At 30.7% G+C, this 10,528-nt stretch overlaps 1 long non-coding RNA gene and 1 pseudogene across 1 annotated transcript; both read left to right on the top strand.

The window, feature by feature from the left end:
- Positions 1 to 2,020, top strand: part of LOC107474762 (uncharacterized) — a 13,753-nt pseudogene extending 11,733 nt beyond the window's left edge.
- A 62-nt stretch (positions 2,021 to 2,082) lies between these two features.
- On the top strand, positions 2,083 to 2,574 carry LOC127744030 (uncharacterized). The gene is made up of 3 exons (XR_008005239.1): positions 2,083 to 2,123; positions 2,198 to 2,315; positions 2,518 to 2,574. It is a non-coding gene; the product is annotated as an uncharacterized LOC127744030 (long non-coding RNA).
- Positions 2,575 to 10,528: the final 7,954 nt, after the last annotated feature.

The following is a 10,528-nucleotide window of genomic DNA, read 5'->3' as shown; positions in this document are numbered from 1 at the left end:
ATGGGATGTAGCCATTGACAACGGTGATGCCCTACATACAGCTTGCCATGGAAAGGAGTAAGGAGGATTGAGTTGAAGCAGTGGGAGAGCAGGCATCCTTGAGCCATACAGTATCTCCATTCGCTTATCTGAAATTCCCACCAATGAATCTGCATAAGTATTCTATCCCTTTTATTATTTATTTTCTTATTTCTATTTCCGAAATCATAAATCAATTTAATCTGCCTAACTGAGATTTACAAGGTGACCATAGCTTGCTTCATACCAACAATCTCTGTGGGATCGACCCTTACTCACGTAAGGTTTATTACTTGGACGACCCAGTACACTTGCTGGTTAGTTGAACGGAGTTGTGAGCTTCTCTAACAGTGCCTGAAATTCTTGTATCACAATTTCGTCCACCAACCTACTAAATGAGGTGTCTTATCTCTGCTATGGTGTATTCATGATCCACTCTTAGCTTTGAAACATTCAACTGAAAATCCCTCTGCTTTGGTATAATTGTTTATTTCTTCCCTTGTTTAGGGAGTGGATATCCAACTTGGAATGGCAATTGATAGTACCAAGGCCACTCTAGCTGTGAAGCGTAGACTTGCATGCGAAATGGTGAAATGTTGGCAGCAGGTATGATAATGAAGAATTTGTCCTTTACTGAGTCTGTACCCTGTTGATTATGCTTTTGTTTGCATTAGTTTGTTAACATGCATCGGTTCGCTAAGCTTTGGGTATTTTTATATTTCACTCTTTGTTTTCAGGCTCAAGATAATATTATGAACCTTCCATTGGCAAATGATTGGGGCGAAAAGCATATTCTCTTTGTGAAATGGAAATATGTAGAAGCAAAAGTACGAGATTCTTTGCATCTTGATATTTGTTTATTTATAAATCATGAGTTGCTGTATAGTAATGATTAGAAATCTCTATCAAGTTAACATAAGTAATTACCTTGTTGAAATGGTTTACCAGGCTGCAGCATATTATTATCACGGTTTGATTCTTGATGAGGGAAATACAGAGAAATCTCATGGGATGGCGGTTCTTGACTTTGCATTTGGACATAAAAGGATATAAAAGGATAAGTTTCTTGACAACAGTTCCATATTTTTCATGTATGTGTAAAATTGACTTTGCATTTGGATATAACCTTTCTCTCATTTCATTGACCCCTACATGAATTTTTCTTTCTCCTTTTTCGTTTTGGTAAATTATCTTGTTCTGGGTTGTGTTTTTCAGGAGAGCAAGTTTTTGAAGTTCTTGGGATTTATGTGGAATCCCCTTTCTTGGGTTATGGAGGCTGCTGCTATAATGGCAATTACTCTTGCTAATGGAGGGGTAAGTGTGCTTACTAGCTTCTAAAACTTGTTATTAGCAATGGAGGTGTATCAAACTCTTGAATTAACTTAACTTTTTGCTAAGTTTAGGTGAACTCAATCTGAGTTTGATTATTTTGTACTTGCTCTTATTATTATTGTACAGGGTAAGCCTCCTGATTGGCAAGACTTTGTTGGTATTATCACTTTGCTTGTCATCAATTCAACCATCAGTTTCATAGAGGAGAACAATGCTGGTAATGCTGCTGCAGCTCTCATGGCTCGTCTCGCTCCGAAAGCAAAGGTGTGGGATTCAGTGTCATTTTATTATGTCCTTAATGTTTGCATTGGATACTGGTATTGGATAAAACATGCATTGGATAAAACATACTGAATGATCTTTCTTCTATTTTAGAATGACAATTACAAGCCACTGATTGGTTCTTGAATTAAATAGTGAGAGGAATGTTGGATGAGGATTTTTCTTATCAAACTTTATCCATCACTTTTATAATTTTTCGGTCAAATTGAGAACTGAGTCATGGACTGCCTTCGAAATGGGATTGCTTAATTTTCTAAAGTTACTTACAAACTCTCGATAACTTTACATAGATATGGTATTTTAATTATAACTTCTCTGGAGAAAAATATTGTAACCGGTGTTTATTTGATCATTTTCAAATGCTTTTATTCATCTTATTTGCAGGTGAAGTTGGCTGGATCAATTAGCAGTCAATACTTGACTGCATTGCTCATGGCAGCTCCTTTGGCCCTCTGAGATAGGTTCTTGGTCCACAGAGGTCAAAAGTACAAGTAAGTTTCTATTATTGAGTTGTAAAGATTTCAGAATTAAATTATTGTGACTATAATTGGAAGTTTCCTACCAGGTCTCCTGGGAATGCTTTTGTTGAAGGCGATGCTTCTAGTGCCAGCTACTTCCTCGCAGGTGCAGCTGTTACCGGTGGGACTATCACAGTTGTAGGCTGCGGCACAAGTAGTTTACAGGTATGTGAATCCAATGAACTCTTATGACAAGAATCCTGATCATATTATATTTTTCAGTGGAGCCATTTTGCATTTCGCTTAAAAATGCCCTGAGCTTCTCTTAACTTGATCCTTCTCTTAACTATAATTTCCCTAGTGTTGTTGAATCTTACGATGAGTTGTATTTGCTAAACCGTCTGAGGGTTTTTTGGCGTGTGTGCAGAATCATCCTGTTGTTGTTGTGCCTAGGCTTCCTGCTGGTTTGAATTTGCTTAGCCCATTTGAGTTCTTTTAAATGTTCTTTTTCATTCCGCACTCTGTGAAGAACCCTTTAATTATTTTATTTTTGTTCTGATCTCTGTTTGCTTTTGTTGTTCTCTCTATTTTTCTATGTTTTGATTCTTTGGCATAGATTGATTTACTCCAATTCCAATTCGGATTTAATTCTATTTCAGTCAGGAGATGTCAAGATTAACTTTCAATGTGGAGCTTGATGCTGCTAATGCAACTTAGTTATCTATTAATATTTTAGATTATTCTATCTTTAAGTGCTAAGTGTAATTTGTGACATTCATGTAACATTGGGATGGTCATCTTATTTTTTTTGGGAATTTTTTTATTAAGACAATGAGATATTGGCCAATGATGTTGAAAAATAACATCCAATTTTATAGGTATCATGTAATGAATATTATGTTTATTTATGTGATATTTGGCTTTCTTTTTTCAATTTATAGTGTTTGATGGAGTAAATTTAGAAAATAAATCTAAAGTATTCATTTTGCAATGGAAAAATCTAAAAAAAATTCTATTTTATCTTACTAACGGATTTACAAATGGATTTTCTGTCTGTAATCAGAACGGGATGATTTTTCAAAGTTTAAATTACAGACAAAAAATCTGTCGGAAAATTTGTCTGTAATTACAGACGAAAAATCCGTCAAAAAATCCGTCGGAAAATCTGTCTATAATTACAGACGGAAAATCTGTCGAAAAATCCGTCTGTAATTACAGACGAAAAATCCGTCGGAAAGTTCGTCGTCTTTGGGAAATGGATAGAAAATTTACAGAGGGAAAATCCGTCGGTAACTGCTAAAAATCCGTCTGTAATTTTCAGACGGAAAAAATCCGTCGTTAAATAATTTCCGACGGGGCTTTTACAGAGGGACAAAATCCATCGGTAATTTCGTCAGTAACCAAAAATCTGTCTGTAATAAAGACTAAATCCGTCTGTAAATTTGTCTGTATTAATCTATTTTCTAGTTGTGCCGCTAAAAACCCGTCCGATGTGAAACGAATAATTACCCGTCTCGAACGGATAGGGGTGAAGTTGGTACCCGCGAGTTCGGATGGTATTGCCATCCTTACTCACAAATGCCTCCTCATTTCTCATTTCTCAACACCTTTAAAGATTTCTTATTTCACCACTCTCACTATTATGTGTTATCTTCTTTTTTAAATAAATATTTTTTTATTTTTTATATTTATTCAAAAATTACTATATCTACTATTTACGTTTTATTTAAGTGTTTAATTTTAATGCATTAATAATATAAATTATTTTTTTATTATTTAATAACTATTCACGTATTGATTATTTAAAGTAATTATTTTTGCTAACGTAAATATATTTTAAACATAGAATAAAAAGACATCAGGTAAATAATATAAATGTCAATATAATAATGTATAAAAAAAGTAAGTGTTTAAAACTTTTGTTTCTCTTCTCTTTATCCTTGGCATTTCCAGTGGTATTACGAAACCACCTCTAATCATATTTAAGAGTTTTTAGGAGCAATTATATGTGTTTTTAGGAACAAGAATTTTTTTAATTATAAATTAAAAAAATAATTATTTTTTAAAATAAAAATATGATTTATTTTTGTGCACTTTTATGTATTTTTATATATTTTATTTTTGGTACACAAAAATACATAAAAGTATACAAGAATACATATAAATAAGTCATATTTTATTCTTGAGAAGTAGTTATTTTTTTTAGTTTATAATTAAAAAAATCTTTGTTAAATATGACTTATTCCGGCATATCTGTTTATTTTTGAAGACGATAATAATGATTATCATTGTTAAATATAACTTGTTTTTCTTAATTTATAATTTAAAATTTTTAAAATCATGTTTGTTGTTTGTGTATTTTTAGATACTTCTACATACGATTTATAAATCTATATACTCTTTTGAAGAAGATGATATGAATTAAAAACTGTGTGATTTAAAAATTTTAAGGAGAGTTTGAGAGAGAGAGTAAGGCAATTCTATAATTTTTATAAAATTAGTCGAGTTTAAAGCGAATTTGTTAATTTTTCTTGAATTCGTCATGGTCTAGCAAACTTGCTCAAATACTAAAATAAAACACGTATTTAAAGAATTAAAATTCAAAAACCGTATTTGAAAAAATAATATTTTTTTTATTTTATAAATAAAAATAAAACCCGACTTTCTGTACAAAAGTCTTTGTAACCCCATGTAAGGGCCTATTTTCATTCCACTTGTCATCGTAATTCAGCAACTACTAGGGGTGGGCATGGTTTGGATTTTTTTAAATCCAAACCGGATCCATTTCAGAACCAGATTTATGGTTCATGAAACCAAACCAGAACTAAATTGAAGAGAGAAACCGATTTTAAATCGGTTTGAAAAATAAAAATCGGTTTTAAACCAGTTTTAGAATTTAAATTCGGTTTTTACTTATAAACCGGTTTTAAATTCAGTTTTACATATAAAACCGGTTTTTTTAAATCCAAATCTAAAATCCAGTTTTTTTTAAAAAAATCCAAATCTAAAATCCAGTTTTAAATCCGGTTTTTTTAAAATCCAAATCTAAAATCCGGTTTTTTTTAAATCCAAATCTAAAATCCGGTTTTTTTTATAAAATCTACTTTTAAAACAAGTTTTTAGAAATTTAATTTTCAAACCATAATTTTTTTAAAAGTAAAAATTAATACTAAAGTCATTTTAAAGTGTATAGGTTCATTACAACTAGAATTTGGTTCTTTATAAATCTAATGACAATAGCTAATCTATATAACATTTAATCATTCTCAAGACATCAAAAGAATACCACCAAAAAATCTCTCTAAAACAACAACCACAAAGTATCAAAAGATGCCAAGTTGCCAACAAAATCATCAAACAACCACAACCTTTGAGGAAAATATATTTGCAAATAACAAAATATACCTTTGTCATTTTAAAACAAATCTTTGAATGAAAGTATTAAACCAAATGAGAATATTAAGCATACCTAGTCATCATCAAGATTATCAATTGATGCCGCCATAGAACAAGCACCATCATTAAAGGAAAATATATCTGCCAAGGGAATCAAATTAATTATCAAGTCTATATTCAACAACTTTTAATTGGTAACTAATACCTAAATTCTAAAATAGAAGGATAACAAAAACAAAAATAAAATAAAATGAGAAGAAATATGAAACAAATTTTATACCTTGATCAACTTGTTGAAGAACTTCACCATCATCATCTAAAGCAGAGAAAAGATCTTCCTTAAGCCAATCTCCTGTGCAGACTAAGGCTTCTACCATTTTAGGTGTTAAAGAACTGCGGTATGGATCAAGGACTCTTCCTCCAGTACTAAATGCTGACTCCAAAGCTACCGTAGAAACAGGTATAGCCAATACCTCACGAGCCATATTTCCAAGAATTGGAAATCAGGTTGAGTTGACCTTCCACCAGTTTAGTATATCAAACTTATGAGAGTATGGCTCGCCCTCCTTTTTCTTCTCCAAAGAAGTAATCCAAGAAATAATTGACATACTCAATCTTTTGCATTGGATTAAGTACGATAGCAATCAATAACAACATATTCACCGAATCAGGATTGCCCCAATACTTCTCATACTTAACCCTCATCCTTTCTGCCATTGACATAGTACTAAAATCAACAGAATCACAAGAATGACGAATAAATCGTCCAATTGCAAATACTTCCTTCATATACATATCACTGGTAACATATAAGGTACCAAAAACATGTATAGTGGCATCACTGAACACTCGCAAAAATGGTACAATGGACTCAGCATACTCCCAATATGAATCAGAAGGAACACCTCTCCCTTTTCCTCCATTCATCTCTCCTATATAGGTATTATCTTTGAAAGCAAGCAACTCAAATGCTTTGCGATGCTTCAAAGCTACCTCTAACATTTGATAGGTAGAGTTCCACCTAGTCTCAACATCCATGCAAGGCAAGCCTTTATATTGGATTTTTTCTAATTCAACACACTTTTGAAACCTACTAGCTCTAGATGGAGAAGATCTAACATACTTTACTGCACTACGAATCCTCAAGACTGATTCATCAATCTCTTTCAACCCCTCTTTTACAATTAAGTTTATAATATGTGCACAACACCTCATATGAATAAATTCACCATTCAAAATAATGCTATTCCAAGAATTCAATCGCTGCTTCAGATATTTAATTGCAACATCGTTAGAGGAGGCATTATCAACCGTCACACTAAAGACCCAATTCAAATTCCAATTATTTAAACAAGATTCAATTGTTGCTCCTATAACCTCTCCTGAATGACTTGTCACTTGAATGGATCTGGATTTGGATCCGGTTTAAAACCATTTAAATGGATTGGATCAAAAACCAAACTATAAAATAAATATAATTTGGTTTGGATTTTTTTTGGTTTAAAACTGGTTTTTTTAAATGATTTGGTTTGGATTTTTTTAAAATGGTTTGGATCCGGTTTTTTTGCCCACCCCTAACAACAACTATAGATGAAATTAGGATCGGACATTATTCTACCTTAAAATCAAAATGGTTTATATATTCATCACCAATGCATAAGACTTATTATATGCTGAAAATATTTATGAATATTATATTAATTTAGATTTTGCTTTTTAACACATTAAAAAAAGATGAAAATTTAAGTGCAGTTGACTTCACGTTAAGTTGATAATTGAGAGTCGTTAGATAAAAATTTAGTCAAATCAATCAAATCATCTAACGACTCTTAGTTATCAACTTCATGTGAAGTCGACTATACCTGAATTTTCATCTTAAAAAAAATGTACGGTAATTACATCAACAGAGATATCAACCTATCTTAATTCAAATGAAGTATATAGCTAATAGCTAGGTTTCTTTGTTCCTTCATCAACAGCTTTATTGCCTAGTAGTCCCTACCTACTCCAAGAAATTAAAATGGTTGCGACTAATTAATAAATTTGTAGTTTGCACATCATAAATAAAATTAAATTTAAAAGATGTATAAAAAGAGAGTTTAATATACATACAAATTTTTTTAAATTTTAGCGTTATACTACACATTCAAATCTTAAATAAGGTGTATTTGTAGTTTGTATTTGTTTTAAACTGACATCCAAATCTTAAATAAGGTGTATTTGTAATTTGTATTTATTTTAAACTAAGTTTGTTTGTGTGTCGTTATCATTAAAAAATTTTGGTGCATTCTGAATCTAAAATATTATACATATAAAAAGAAGACAACAATGATGATAATAACGATAATAAAAGAGAAAAATAAAAAAAAAGAGAAGAAAAAGAAAAAGCAGCAGCAATTTATTCTAGTGTGTTAAAAGTAATTTCAACTTTTAGAATAAATAGACACAAAAAATACCAAAAACTTATAAGTACAACACCGAAAACAATTTTATGTTACACCAAATTGTGTTTTAAAATATACCGAAACTACCATTAAACGTAACATAAATAGATTCATGGAAAAAACAATTCAAAACTCTAACATTTCATTCAAATTCAAACCTTAAACCATGAATACTGATTTTTACAAAGAAAAACGAAATTATTCAACACGTAGACAAAATAACTACACCAGCATAAACTACTAACGAACTATATTAACAAGGTTCGAACTAAATCTTATCCACTTGATTCGTTTTAAAACAATAATCAAATTTGTCCTGGTTTGATTGACAGTGTTAACTTGCATTATTCATTATCTTCGAAAATGAAATTCCTATTCAAACCTGATTTCACAACTTGATTTTAATAAAATTTGATCCAAATCTTTAAGTAAGATTAAAGAGCATTGGTCGTAAACAAAAAAATGCAAAGAACAAAGAGAATATAAAGAAGGAAGAAAACGTTGAAAAAATTTGAAAAAAAAATTCACATAAAAAAGACAGTTATATATAGTAATGCATTAAGTCAAAAGGTTATTAGAAATAATAATGCACCGAACTGAATTAGATTAGAATAACTTAATTGGACTTGATTGATTAAATGAGTTGGATGTCGAATTTTATTGTAAATTTTATTCTATTATCAAATAATAGTAATAAATGACAGCCTTGTCAATAAAAATGATGAGACATCAAGTTTGACTTCTATACTCATAAAGAACTAATTATAAGAACAAAATTGTGTTTATACCAACTAAACAAAACTATCTTACTGTAGCTCAGAATATAATGTTAACCTAAATTGGGAAATCACTGTGTGACACGACACACTTAGCTTCCACACCTGAAAGAGGCATGGATTTGCCGGTTGCTAGAAAACGCTAGAAAACCTACCCTCAATATTTTAAAGATCACCGCTTTAACTTTAATAAAGACCGTAAAATCTTACAACTTTTAACACATTAAGACTTCAACTAGTCCATACTGTACTTGGATTTTTTGTGATACTTACTTAATTTTATTTAATAACAAAATAAATACTTACTTTTATTGTAGTGCCATTTGTAATATTTTTTTTTTGTTTTGTCATAATTAATGTATTTGATATAAAATTATTCATATGTTTTTACTTAGCACTTTAATCTTTTAAAAGATATACGAATTTATAGTATATTGTTAAATTTCAACACAAAGTACAAACCACCTTAGCACATATTATGATGAAAGAGCAGCAACTCAATTGTGCATATCACTGCATCCGTCTCCAACTTTTAATTTCTATTTATTTTTTTCAAAATTTAAAAAAGAAGAAGAAATATTATGGGTATTTGAAAATTTTCAACCACCACACATGGGTAAAGCAGAATTTGTAAAGCGACTGCATATGCCCCCACTTGACGCAGCTCCATTATTATGTTGAACTAGAAAAGATTAAATTTTACCAATTTGGGGTTGATTCCTTTCATAATTATAAGATATTATTTGGATAAATTGTGGCAATATGACTAAGACATTATTGTACATGTTCATTATTATTCGTAGTCGTGCATGTGAGATCAGAGAGCATGCAGTACACATTTGATTTTATTAATTAGTTCTTCGGTTATTAGGCTTAATTAGATATAATAACATATATAATTTCTAGCTAGTCCTTATTGTTCAGTTATTGCAAACTACGTAGCATATATTTATATAGCTGTTGACGGGCCACAAAAGTAGGTGGGGTTCATACGAGATTATGTTGCTATATATATATTTGAGTCAAAGGCAATTTGAGACTTGAGATCAACTTTGCTGGAGAATATATAAGATTTTACTGGGACAATCATTTTTGGGAATTCTTTGAGGTTAAGGTTTTAAACAAATTTGTTCAATCTCTGAGGGGCCTGGAACTATTAACACAAGAAAAGATTTATATCAGCCATGTGACATTCATAATCATAGATAGATAGAGTGAGCTAGTTCAAGAAACAAGCTATCTTAGCCTTCGACTTGTTATGTCCTTTACAATTTGTCTCTTTTCTACTGCATCCCTTTATAACCATTAAGTCTTTCCAGTGATCTCTGAAGAATTATAATTGCCATTTCTTCATTATATATATTGTTCTTATATCGTTCTTTAAAACATATATTAAAAACAAGGTAGAAAATAATTAATAGTTAAGTGTTAAATCGTTATTTTAGCTTTAACAAAAAGAAAAAGAAGTTAGTGTTTCGAATTTTTTATAACTGAGCTAGCTAGTTTCGTTTTAAATCGTGCAATTTAATTTCATTCAATCCACACTAACTAGCTTATACCTTTTGACTCCGAACTCCAATCCCACATTTGAAAAATAAATATTTTGTGTACACATTATTAATTATCTTTTGTACCATGTTGATATGAGAAATGTGTTATGAACTTATTCAACATGAACCACCCATCAATATTCTCAATTTTGTCATTATATCTTTTCTTTGGTTTTCTTTTTTTTTTTTTACCCCACCTGACTACTTGTATTTGTTAGTATTGCAAGTGTGAGAAGTGTTGAAATTAGTCCCACATCAAAGAAAGCATGGAA

The sequence above is a fragment of the Arachis duranensis genome, chromosome 2 (assembly GCF_000817695.3).
Source record: "Arachis duranensis cultivar V14167 chromosome 2, aradu.V14167.gnm2.J7QH, whole genome shotgun sequence".
Classification (NCBI taxonomy): Eukaryota; Viridiplantae; Streptophyta; class Magnoliopsida; order Fabales; family Fabaceae; genus Arachis; species Arachis duranensis.
Note: the sequence above shows the minus strand (reverse complement) of the source record. Positions and strands in the feature narration are given on the sequence as shown.